This window comes from Podarcis vaucheri, assembly GCF_965113315.1.
Source record: "Podarcis vaucheri genome assembly, chromosome: 1".
Lineage (NCBI taxonomy): Eukaryota > Metazoa > Chordata > Lepidosauria > Squamata > Lacertidae > Podarcis > Podarcis vaucheri.
In genome coordinates this window covers 988,693-1,000,781 of record NC_138759.1, presented here as the reverse complement: position 1 = coordinate 1,000,781, position 12,089 = coordinate 988,693, and the positions used below count along the sequence as shown (strand labels likewise).

The 12,089-nt window shown below is 46.7% G+C and overlaps 1 long non-coding RNA gene across 3 annotated transcripts in view; it reads right to left on the bottom strand.

Annotated features, from left to right (window-relative positions):
- Positions 1 to 12,033, bottom strand: part of LOC309529000 — a 70,815-nt gene extending 58,782 nt beyond the window's left edge. For all 3 annotated transcript variants that reach the window (XR_014218017.1, XR_014218018.1, XR_014218019.1), the window contains exon 1: positions 11,853 to 12,033. This is a non-coding gene — a long non-coding RNA (uncharacterized lncRNA). The remainder of the gene's footprint in view (positions 1 to 11,852) is intronic.
- Between the last annotated feature and the right edge of the window lie 56 nt (positions 12,034 to 12,089).

Below are 12,089 nucleotides of genomic sequence, written 5' to 3'. Positions count from 1 at the left end.
GGTTGGATGTGGGGAGCATTTAGAGGGAGCACTGGAGACCGAGGCTGGGAAAGACCAATCTCCTTCTTCTCGAGCAAAGCAAATCTGTCTTTATTAAGTATTTCAAAGGCAGAGCCTAATGGAGGCTGGCTCTCTGTCAGAGGCCATTTGTGTGTATCTTCTCGTTCCCCCTGTGCTAAGAGCGGCTTCAACAAGAAGTCAGAATCAGTTGGAAGGGACCCTAAGGGTCATCTAGTTCAACCCCCTGCAATGCAGAAATCTCAACTAAAGATTGGAATTTGTTTCGTTAGACTTAGCCCCAGTCTCCAATATTATTGATTGATTGACTGACTGACTGACTGACTGACTGATTGATTGATTGATTGATTGAATTTCTATACCGCCCTATACCCGAAGGTCTCAGGGCGGTTCACATAAAATATCAAATACATCAAATCAAATCAAAACCAAAAACCCAAGCAAAAACTCCCCCAAAGAGCCATCATTTTTAAAAAGGGTATAGGATGTAGATCAAGTAAGGAAAGGCCTGGTTAAAAAGGAACATTTTTGCCTGGCGCATAAAGGTTTATAGCAAAGGCGACAGATGAACTTCCCTGGGGAGAGTTACAGATAGGTAGCCGTGTTGGTCTGCCATAGTCAAAATAAAAAAATTCCTTCCAGTAGCATCTTAAAGACCAACTAAGTTAGTTCTTGGTATGAGCTTTCGTGTGCATGCACACTTCTTCAGAAGAAGTGTGCATGCACACGAAAGCTCATACCAAGAACTAACTTAGTTGGTCTTTAAGGTGCTACTGGAAGGATTTTTTTTATTTTCCCTGGGGAGAGCATTCCATAGACGGGGAGCCACTGCAGAGAAGACCCTGTTCTCATGTTGCCACCCTCCGGACCTCTTGAGGAGAGGGCACACGAAGAAGGACCTCAGAAGATGATCTCAGGGTCTGGGTAGGTTCATATGGAAAGAAGCAGTCCTTGCGGTATTGCGGTCCTGAGACATTTAAGGCTTTATAGGTCAAAACCAGCACTTTGAATTGGGCCTGGAAACTAATCAGTAGCCAGTGCAGTTGGACCAGGATTGGTGTAATATGCTCAAACCGTGAGCAACCTGGCCACTGAATTCCGCATTAGCTGAAGTTTCTGAACCGTCTTCAGAGGCAGCCCTACGTAGAACGCATTGCAGTAATCTAACCCGGAGGTTACCAGAGCAGAGACAGCAGTAGTCAGGCTATCCCTGTCCAGATAGGAGCGTAGCTGGGCCACCAGCAGAAACTGATGGAAGGCACTCTGGGCCACTGAGGTGATCTGTTAGGTTCCTGCTGAATCCTGGTTCACGTTTCTGTGGTATCAGCTACACTGCCCCCCACAAGGAGCTAATAATAATCCATAGGATAGGGAGAAGGCCAATATCGTGACTTCTGGCTGAAGGAAGTGGGAGATGCAGGTCAGGAGCTTGGAATATATTAGCAATTCACAAACATCCAAAGGAATGGGCGAGGGGAGAGAGATTTTCATTCATTCCGCTGAGAATGAGACAAGAGGGAGCCATTGATTTAATGTCCAAAGAAGCATTTTCCTTTTCATACCACCCTAGGATTCATTTGATCACAGAATTGTAGAGCTGTAAGGGACCTCAAGTGTCATCTGCTCCACCCCCTGCAACACAGGAATCGCAACCCAAGAATCCCACCCAACCTTGGCTTAAAAACCTCCAATGACGGAGAGTCCACCATCGTCCAAGGAAGACCATTCCACTGTTCAGCAGCTCTTACTGTCTGAAAGTTCTTCCTGATGTTTAGTTGCAATCTTCTTTCTCGTCATTTGAATCCATTGTAGGAATGTTTAGGGATCCAGGGGAGGATATATTGTCTAAGATATCCTATCCCAACTTGTCTTTACAAGTTCAACAAAATCAGCAGAGTTAACATCCCGCTTTTTAAAAACACACACAGCAGATAGTTTGCTCAGACTCGTTAGCATCTCTGTAAATATTTCCTGGTATTTTCCCCATTTAATCCCTCCTAAAATAAGGCGCTATGCAGTCTTCTGTAAAGTATAAAAGGTTTACTCACAAGTAATCATCTGTTCACACACAGGTTCCCAGAAGGCAGACTTAAAAGGTTAAAACATAGTTTAAATGTGGTGACTATTTCCTTATGGGAGAAAACCCCCCTTTTCTTCTCTTGGTCTGAAGCCAAGGGGGCATCATAGTAGTGCTGTTGTTAAGATGGCATCGAGAGAGACAAGAGAGACAAGATGGTCGCCAACCTGTGGTTCTGGTTCTTTCTACTTCAGGAGAGGCCATGCCCATCTCAAGTTACACATAGGAGGTTTCATGTTAGATTTGGGAAGCAGGAAGTTCCAGCTGGAGGACTGAGACAACCTTCATGTCTACTCTAGCAATGTTGTGTTGGACTGCACCTGATTCTTACATCCCATGTCCATTGGTTTGGTTCCTTCCCTCTGGAGCAGAAGAAAACAAGCTTGCTCCATCTTCCATGGGACAGCCCTTGAGATATTTGAAGATGGCTCTCCTATCTCCTCTCAGTCTCCTCCTTTCCAGGCGAAACATACCCAGCTCCCTCAACTGTTCCTCACAAGGCTTGGTTTCCAGACCGTTGACCATCCTGGTCCCCCTTGTATGTATACTTTCTAGCTTGTCAAAATCCTTAAATTTTCTTTTAATGCTGAATCAGCAGAAGAGAAGGCAACGTTTTCCTGCCACACCAAGAAGTCCTTCGGGTGAATCCAAGCCGCCACCGGGTTTTGCGTCTCTCTCAGCTGCCTGAGCAGTTACACTTTCTCTCTTCCAGACTCTCCATTGATTTACTAATAGGCATAATAAAAGAGTTGCTGAAAAGCGCCTGCAAATTTACTTACCCATGATGGGGAAAAGAGAAGAGGCAGGCAAGGCAGCCTGTGTTCGAAGCAGAAATTGCTCCAAGGTACAATTTGCTCAACTTGCTGTAATGTACATTATGGATTTAATTTTAGCATGTTTCTGCTATATAATAAACCTGACTTGAAAATCTAAATGCAAATTAAATTTAAATAACCTCTATTTTTATTTCTTGCCCTTTTGGATAACACTGGGTTCCATAAATATTCAGTACAGAACCATTCTTATTTAAACAACCAGTCTTTACTTTTAAATATATATATATATATATCTCATCGACAACACACACGTCTTCTCCTTCTATTGTAATAGGATGGTAATGCAGAGCAGAGAGCAGATTTGACTGCAGCAGGTAAAGTGGTGGAAACCTGCAGTTTGAAGATCCCTGGCAAAGGGCTTGAAGCGACCAGTTGCACTGCCACGGCCTCCGTTCTCCTTGAGCCTTCCATGGCGTTGCAGGAGGAATCATAGAATTGTGGGGCTGGAAGGGGTCATTTAGCCTAAATACCCACAATGCAGGAATCTCAGCCAAAGAATCCATGACAGATGGCCAGATAACTTCTGCTTAAAAACCCCCAAGGAAGGAGAGCCCACCATCTCCTGACGTTGACTGTTCCACTGCTGAAGAGCTCTTACTATCATAAAGCTCTTCCTGATGTTGAGTCAGAATGTCCCCTCTGGTCTTTGGAATCCATTGCTTCAGGTCCTCCCCTCTGGAGCAGCAGAAAACAAGCTGGCTCCATCTTTCCTGGGACTGCCCTTCAGATATTTGAAGATCTGGGTTTGGCATAGCATGCAACTGTCCCGTTTTAAGAGGGGCACCCCAGATTCACAGAAGCTTCTGATCCCAAGTCTGAATGTTCTGTCTGGGCTCCGGAGCTCTGGTTGCTCCAAAAGACACATTCTTTTGTCCCACACTGTGGCCTGAGTCAGTTGGCTCACACCAGAGCATGGGGTGAAAAGAGGAAAGCAAAAGACCTGCTTTGTCCTTCTGCCTGTGCACTCTTCTTCCTCCAGCTTCTGGGTGGGGCTGGCTTCTGGGTGTACCTTGGCTGGAAAAACAAGTCGCTGCAGCCCTTGACTTCTCAGCCTCCTCTTCTCCATGCTGAACACCCCCTACTCCCTCAGCTGTTCCTCAAAAGACTTAGTTTCCAGATGGTTCACCATCTTTCCAGCTCAAGGAAAACCATTTTGGGGGCAAGACATTTCCAAGAAATAATGCACTCACAAGTCCTGCCTTCTTTAAGGGTAGGGAGAGTGCCCAGAACCCCTTTCCTCTGTGCCTTCTTCATTGTTCCAAATGGAACGGCCCCGATTCAGGTTTTCAGGCACGGGGCACCTGCCGGCCTGTCTCATTGGTCTCCTAAACGATGCCTCCCACCCCCACCAGCCATTATCTCTGAGTCCCTGAAAGGCTCCAAATTGGAAGGTCAGCTTTAATTTGGAGATCATTAACAGGATGAGACAGCGGGGATTTAACCTGTAAACAAAGACACGGTGGCTTGACGAACAAAATGCTTTGAGGGCTCACTTTCAGCAAATTAGCAGTCTTTTCAGAACAATTGATTCTGCTGACTTGGACTGCAACTTCATCCTCGTTTCCTGGCTCAGAAAGATTAGATTATTAGATCAGAGCATTTAACTTCTATACTGCTTAATTTATGAAAAATATCTCAAAGTGGTGTGCAACAAAACCCGAAGCAGCGGCAGACAATTTAAAGAAAACATTGCAAAAACACACAGTTACATATAAAAACGTAACATTAAGATAATGTGGCTAATATATATGAATCAATACCGATCCATTTTCCTTCTGACACCCACTCTCAGCCTTTGGATTCTCACCCAGGGTCCAAACAAATTCTCAGTTCACCCGCAAAAGTCTCAAAACACTAAGAGTTCCTGGAAAGATCCCTCTAGCCCAGTGGTGGTGATCCCTCAAGCTCTCTTTGTGGGCACATGTGCCGTCGCCCCAGCACTGAGTTCACCAGAGCTTGTTAATAGATTGCCAGAGGAATTGAGGATCGCCGTTGTGACACAGACACAGGGCTAGATTTGTATTGGGACAACCAAAAAGGAGGACAGCAAAAAAAAAAAAAAAAGCAAGAACAGATAGTGGAAGATCATTCCAAGAGTCAAGTGGAGTGATTGAATGCAGTGGGAAAGTGTTTTGTCTTCTGTGCAGTGAAAATGTTGTGTGTCACACATCAAGCGTCCAATGGCACTCTGACACCAACCACAAAAGTGTTGCCCAACTTGGTGAAAGAAAAGAGTTTCTTGAAGGGAAATTGAGGAAATATCATTCCCAGTATCTTAGTTTTTGCAACCACAGTCTCTTTCTAGAACAGATCACCCACCAGCTTACAAAGTATGAGCCAAGTTATCAGCATGCATACAACAGCAAAAATCACATTAATTGTTCAAAAGCATGTCAAATGCAAACTTTCCCCTTTCAACAAAAAGTGGTTTGTGTCATTGGAAGCTCTGTCATTGTACTTTTCTTTTAAGGCAAAAGATATTAATGTACTAGTTGCTTTTTCTAAACTAAAACCTCAGTATTCAGGTTAAATTGCTGTGTTGGCACTTTGCGATAAATAAGGGGGTTTTGGGTTGCACTTTGGGCCTCGGTCTCCACCAGGTTCACCATCACTGCTCTAGCTTCTCCCTCTAGACTTGCTTTCTATGGGCAGCCCAAGCTGGATGGTGCTTCCTCTGGCTGCATCCCATCCAGCTGACCTCTCCATGACCAGTTCCAGGTGCAGAAGATTTCCTGAGTTTTCCAGGGGGTCCAAAGGATGGGAAGAGGGCCCCTCCCTACTCCCAGCTCTTTCTTCACCCTCGGTCCTCCTCGCCTCCTCCAAGTCATCCCAACTTTCCAACCCCTCAGCAGTTTCAAGGCAGCTGTTGATGGGAAAGAGCTTCCCTAAGAGGGGTGAAATATACTCGGAGTCGAGAGTGGATTTCATGCTCTTTATTCATCTCATAGTGGTGAGGAGGAATGGAAGTTCCCCAAGAATGTCTGCTTTATATACATTATTTACACAATGGGCCCCTCTTGATTGGCTAATTCCGGGATTCTCCTGTAGGCCAATCAGGTTGTGGATTCACTTCCACCTGGAGCTGGATTGGGTGGCTCCTGCAGACCAATCAGACTGCTGCATTCAGGATCCTATTGTTCTAGGACCAATCAGACTGCTGCATTCAGGATCCTATTGTTCTAGGACCAATCAGACTGCTGCATTCTGGATCCTATTCAACTCAGTACATAACAAGGGGAGAGGCCTCAAGGAGGTGTCCAGACTGGCACCAGATCCAGCTCTGGATTCCCAGCAACGGGTCTCTGGGGAAGCTCTTAGGTAGGTAGGTTTTGGGGTCTGGAGCTAGGACTTCTCTGGGAAACGCAGCTGCCCTACCTCTTCTTTCAGGGCTGGCTCACCTGTGAGACAAGGTGCGGCAGTTGCCTCAGGCACCAGATCTGCTCAGCGCAGCTGCCTTCTCCATACCTGCCCCCTGCAGCCCACCACCCTGGCACCCTCACTCCTCTGGCAAGAGCAACTTTGAAGGGATATTTTGAAGGTCTAGCAGGCAATATTTCAATGCCTTGCTGCACATTTTTTTGGGGGTGTAATCGGGTTGTTTTTATTTTTATTATATATATTGTGGTTTTTATGTTGATCTTTTCTGTGAACCGCCCTGAGACCTCCAGGTATAGGACGGCATATAAACAATAAATAAATAAATAAATAAATAAATAGTGATTTTTAAATCTCTGCCAGGGTTCTCTCTGGGCTCAAACCTGGGTCTAGGTGTGGGAATGTTCAGGGATGCAGGAGAGGATATATTGACTAATTATATCCTTATCCAACTTGTGCTAACAAGTTCCCAAAATATCAGCAGAGTTAATAGACATTCCCCTTTAAGTTCGCAACGGTAACGTGTGCACAGGTTCGCTAGAACCTCTATAATAATTACCCTGGTATTTTCCCCTTTGTTCCCTCTTAAAATACAAGACACGACACAGTCTTTATAAAAGCATAAAAGAGTTTACTCACGTTCTGTTCACAATATGATCCCAGAAGGCAGACAGCTTAAAAAGGTTACATACATTCAGAATCTATCTTATAGCAAGATAGTCCTTTCCTCCTCTCTTGGCTGAGAGCCAAGAGAGCATCTTTAGATGCTTCCTCATCGAAGGAAAATGGCAGAGAGAGAGAGAGGCTGCCTGCCCTGTGCTTTTGTCATTACCTGCACAGGTGAGGCCACACCCACCTCTGGTCACATGCGGAGGAAGTCCGTCCCCAGGAAGTTTACCTGCTTGCTGGACAGACATCCCTCCCCATGTTCTAACATGTACACTCTAGGAATGTTGTCATTGACTGCTCCTGTGTTTACATCCCACACTAGGCATTCAGGGAATTCTCCTTTATATATGGACCTATATCTGAGCCTTTAAGTAAAACCCAAAGCCCTCTCCTTGGACCCCAATATGCTGCCTAAAGCAATGGCCTCACCTCGCCTCATGGGCTCCCTGGCCTTGGTTAAACTGCGGAACTCACTCCTGTGGGAAGCAGTGATGGGCACCTACCTCGATGGCTCTAATTATTGCAACCATGATGTAAAGGAAGGCTGTTGATGGCTCCTGGCCACGATGGCTGTGCTCACCTATCCTTCTGGAGAGCAGTTGCTGGAAACCCCAGGAGGGGAGAGTTGCTCCTGTGCTTGAATCCTGCTTGGAGGTTTCCCAGAAGAGGCATCTTCTGGCCTGATCCACCAGGCACCTCTGAGGCCTCCTTCCTGCTGTCGCTCGCTCTGCAGGCGCTGCAGCCCATTTTCCTTTGCCTTCTTCCTCTCCTCCAGCTCTGGAGCCCTCCAGTCCAGGCCCCGGTGAATGTTCCATTACTGGGCTGCAAAGAGGAAGAAGCGGTCGGCGCGCCTAGTTCCGTTGGCGCGTTCTGTTGGCGGGGCCGCAAAGGGCCTCCTTGGAAGAGCGAGGAGGCAGATTGGCTTCATTTGCTTAAGCAACATTTGTGTTTGTGTAATGAGGCAGGCTAATCAGAATAAATGGCCTTCCCTCGGCACTTCGCTCATTCCGGCAGAAATGGCTCCAAGTGCCACCGCCACCTCTTCCCGGAAAACAGGAGGAGGGTTGGGAAGGTGGAAGAAAAGCACCAATTAGCCTGGAAATAGATAGGGCTCCTTCCTTCCTTCCTTCCTTCCTTCCTTCCTTCCTTCCTTCCTTCCTTCCTTCCTTCCTTCCTTCCTTCCTGTTACCCTTCCATTTCCCCTTCCTTCCTGTGCTTGCTTTTTCTTCCCTCCCTTTGCATTCCCCTTCCTTCATTGCCCCTTCCTGTGCTTTTTCCTTCCTTCCTTCCTTCCTTCCTTCCTTCCCAGCCGCAATTGTCACATCACACCTGTTTGGGGCCCTCTTTCTTACAAACATAGAATTGCAGAACTGGAAGAGATCCTGAGGAGCATCTAGAAGGAATCCCAGGAATACCTGGCAGGTGCCAATCAAACCTCGGATGAAAAACCTCCAAGGAAGGAGAGTCTTCTGAAGGAGCCACCTTCTGCCGAAGTCCCTTCCATTGCCCAACAGCTCTTGTCCTCAGAAAGCTCTTTCTGAGATTTAGTTGGCATTGCCTTTTTTGTAGCTTGAATCCATTGGTTTGGGTCTTACCATCAGGAAGAGTGGAAAACAAGTTTCTACAGTTCTATAATTCTATCTTTTGAGCCGCAAGTTGTACCGGGACATTCAGCCATTGTTGTTGTTGCTGTTGACCAAATGTTCCAGTGCAGCTTGTGGCTCCAAATACAGTGGACGCTCAGGCTACAAATGTGATGCATGCGGGATGTATGTTCACAACCCACAGCAGCGCGTCTGCACATGCGCACGTTGTGATTTAGCACTTCTGCACAGACACGACTGCCGAAACCTGGAAGTAACCCATTCTGGTACTTCCACATTTTGGAGCGTCCGTAACCTGAAAAAAATGCAACCTGAAGCGTCTGTAACCCGAGGTATGACTGTATGTATGAAAGAGTATCTAGAACAGTTGATTTTGAGAGAAAACGTATTTCATAGAATCATAGAGTTGGAATGGACCACAAGGGCCATCGAGTCCAACCCCCTGCCAAGCAGGAAACACCATCAGAGCACTCCTGACATATGGTTGTCAAGCCTCTGCTTAAAGACCTCCAAAGTAGGAGACTCCACCACACTCCTTGGCAGCAAATTCCACTGTCAAACAGCTCTTACTCTCAGGAAGTTCTTCCTAATGTTTAGGTGGAATCTTCTTTCTTGTAGTTTGGATCCATTGCTCCGTGTCCGCTTCTCTGGAGCAGCAGAAAACAACCTTTCTCCCTCCTCTATGTGACATCCTTTTATATGTTTGAACATGGCTATCATATCACCCCTTAACCTCCTCTTCTCCAGGCTAAACATGCCCAGCTCCCTTAGCCGTTCCTCATAAGGCATCATTTCCAGGCCTTTGACCATTTTGGTTGCCCTTCTCTGGACACGTTCCAGTTTGTCAGTGTCCTTCTTGAACTGTGGTGCCCAGAACTGGACACAGTACTCCAGGTGAGGTCTGACCAGAGCAGAATACAGTGGCACTATTACTTCCCTTGATCTAGATGCTATACTCCTATTGATGCAGCCCAGAATTGCATTGGCTTTTTTAGCTGCCGCATCACACTGTTGGCTCATGTCCGTTGGCTCATTTGGACATTGAGATTTTCAGAGCGGCTCCTTTTGGAGGAGAAAACACAGATCAATGGGCAACTGGAGAGGACAGAAGGTGGTGGGTGAACCCTGGCAGACAGACTTGACCCTCGCTTTCTGCAGCTGGGTCCTGGGCGCTGCTCTCTCACCTCCCACTCATCCCACTGTGCCTGCTTGCTTGACCTGCTCTGCGGAGACAGAAGCTTTGATGCCTAGACTCTGGCCAGAGCCAAGCTGACCTCCCCTCTGATGCAAGGAGCAGCTTTCACCAGGACTGCAGCAGGGTGAGAAGGGGTTAAACTGTCCCATTCTTGAACACAAACTGTCTCTTTTTTGCTGCTCTTTTCCTTAAATGTTCAAGGCCCTTCATTAAAACACAACACCTTTCTTTTCAGTGAAGCTTGTGCAAAGGTGTGATTCCTGCATTGCAGGGGGTGGGGCTAGATGACCCTGGAGGTCCCTTTGTGTTGTTTAGTCGTTTAGTCGTGTCCGACTCTTCGTGACCCCCTGGACCAGAGCACGCCAGGCACTTCTGTCCTCCACTGCCTCCCGCAGTTTGGTCAAACTCATGCTGGTAGTTTCAAGAACACTGTCCCACCATCTCGTCCTCTGTCGTCCCCTTCTCCTTGGGCCCTCCATCTTTCCCAACATCAGGGTCTTTTCCAGGGAGTCTTCTCTTCTCATGAGGTGGCCTCATGTATTGGAGCCTCAGCTTCAGGATCTGTCCTTCCAGTGAGCACTCAGGGCTGATTTCCTTCAGAATGGAGAGGTTTGATCTTCTTGCAGTCCATGGGACTCTCAAGAGTCTCCTCCAGCACCAGAATTCAAAAGCATCCATTCTTCGGCGATCAGCCTTCTTTATGGTCCAGCTCTCACTTCCATACATCACTACTGGGAAGACCAGAGCTTTAACTATATAGCGGTACCTCGGGTTAAGTACTTAATTCCTTCCGGAGGTCCGTACTTAACCTGAAACTGTTCTTAACCTGAAGCACCACTTTACCTAATGGGGCCTCCTGCTGCTGCTGCACCGCTGGAGCACGATTTCTGTTCTCATCCTGAAGCAAAGTTCTTAACCTGAAGCACTGTTTCTGGGTTAGCGGAGTCTGTAACCTGAAGCGTATGTAACCCGAGGTACCACTGCACGGACCTTTGTTGGTAAGGTGATGTCTCTACTTTTTAAGATGCTGTCTAGGTTTGTCATTGCTTTTCTCCCAAGGAGCAGGCGTCTTTTAATTTTGTGGCTGCTGTCACCATCTGCAGTGATCCTGGAGCCCAAGAAAGTAAAGTCTCTCCCTGCCTCCATTTCTTCCCCTTCTATTTGCCAGGAGGTGATGGGACCAGTGGCCATGATCTTCGTTTTTTTGATGTTGAGCTTCAGACCATATTTTGCGCTCTCCTCTTTCACCCTCATTAAAAGGTTCTTTAATTTCTCTTCACTTTTTGCCATCAAGGTTGTGTCATCTGCGTATCTGAGGTTGTTGATATTTCTTCTGGCAATCTTAATTCCGGCTAGGGATTCATCCAGCCCAGCCTTTCGCATGATGAATTCTGCATATAAGTTAAATAAGCAGGGAGACAATATACAGCCTTGTCGTACTCCTTTCCCAGTTTGAAGCAATCAGTTGTTCCATATCCAGTTCTAATGACTCTGCAATGCAATGATTGTACGAAAATAAATTTCTGTTGGATTGGCCCCCTTCCCCACACCTCCCATCGACACACCACGGTTTCTAGCAGAGGCATAAAAACATCGGGTCATTTAAAAAACATTACTTAGCAAACAAGGCCTCCTTCTCTCCCCCCCCCTTCTGCTGCGCTGCCCCCATCGATTATAAGTCAAAATGGGGAAATTCCACCAGGTCCTTGAGGCTTCGGCTGAGCCTCCTTGCCAGACTTGAAAGTTTTCCATGGAGACACTCGGAGCATCACAAATGCGGCGCCGCACAACAAAGGCAGTTCGGGGGATTTTGCAAGCCAAGCAGCAGAAGCCGAGAGGAGTCAAGATGATCTAGCTTTAGAGCGCCAGATCCCAGCTGAGTCTCTGAGCAGGATGCGTAAAGGATCCCTGTGACCCAGTTAGGCTCACCCAAATGCTCAGAATGGTTCCGCTTCCCAGCCGCGCTCTTTGCAAGAGGCAGATCTGTTCATCTTTGGATATTTTTTTGTGGCTCAGTTTGTCCCTGTTTGGGTTGCTGGTTGGGTTTACACTTAGCTTAACAGAGCGGGGAAATGTACATCTTTCGTCAGCTCTGTGTTCCCGGGTGAAAAGTCTTGTATTTGTAGCCTTATAGCAAAAGTTACTCCATGGTTCAGAAATGGATGTTGAATCCCTCCTGCTCTCTGTCGCTCTCTCTCTCTCTGTCTGGAAATGAAAGTGCCCAGCCACTTTGGAAGGAAGATAAGCACGAGGAAAAAACACCTGTAGATAATAACAATAATAGTAATAATAATAATAATAATAATAATAATAAT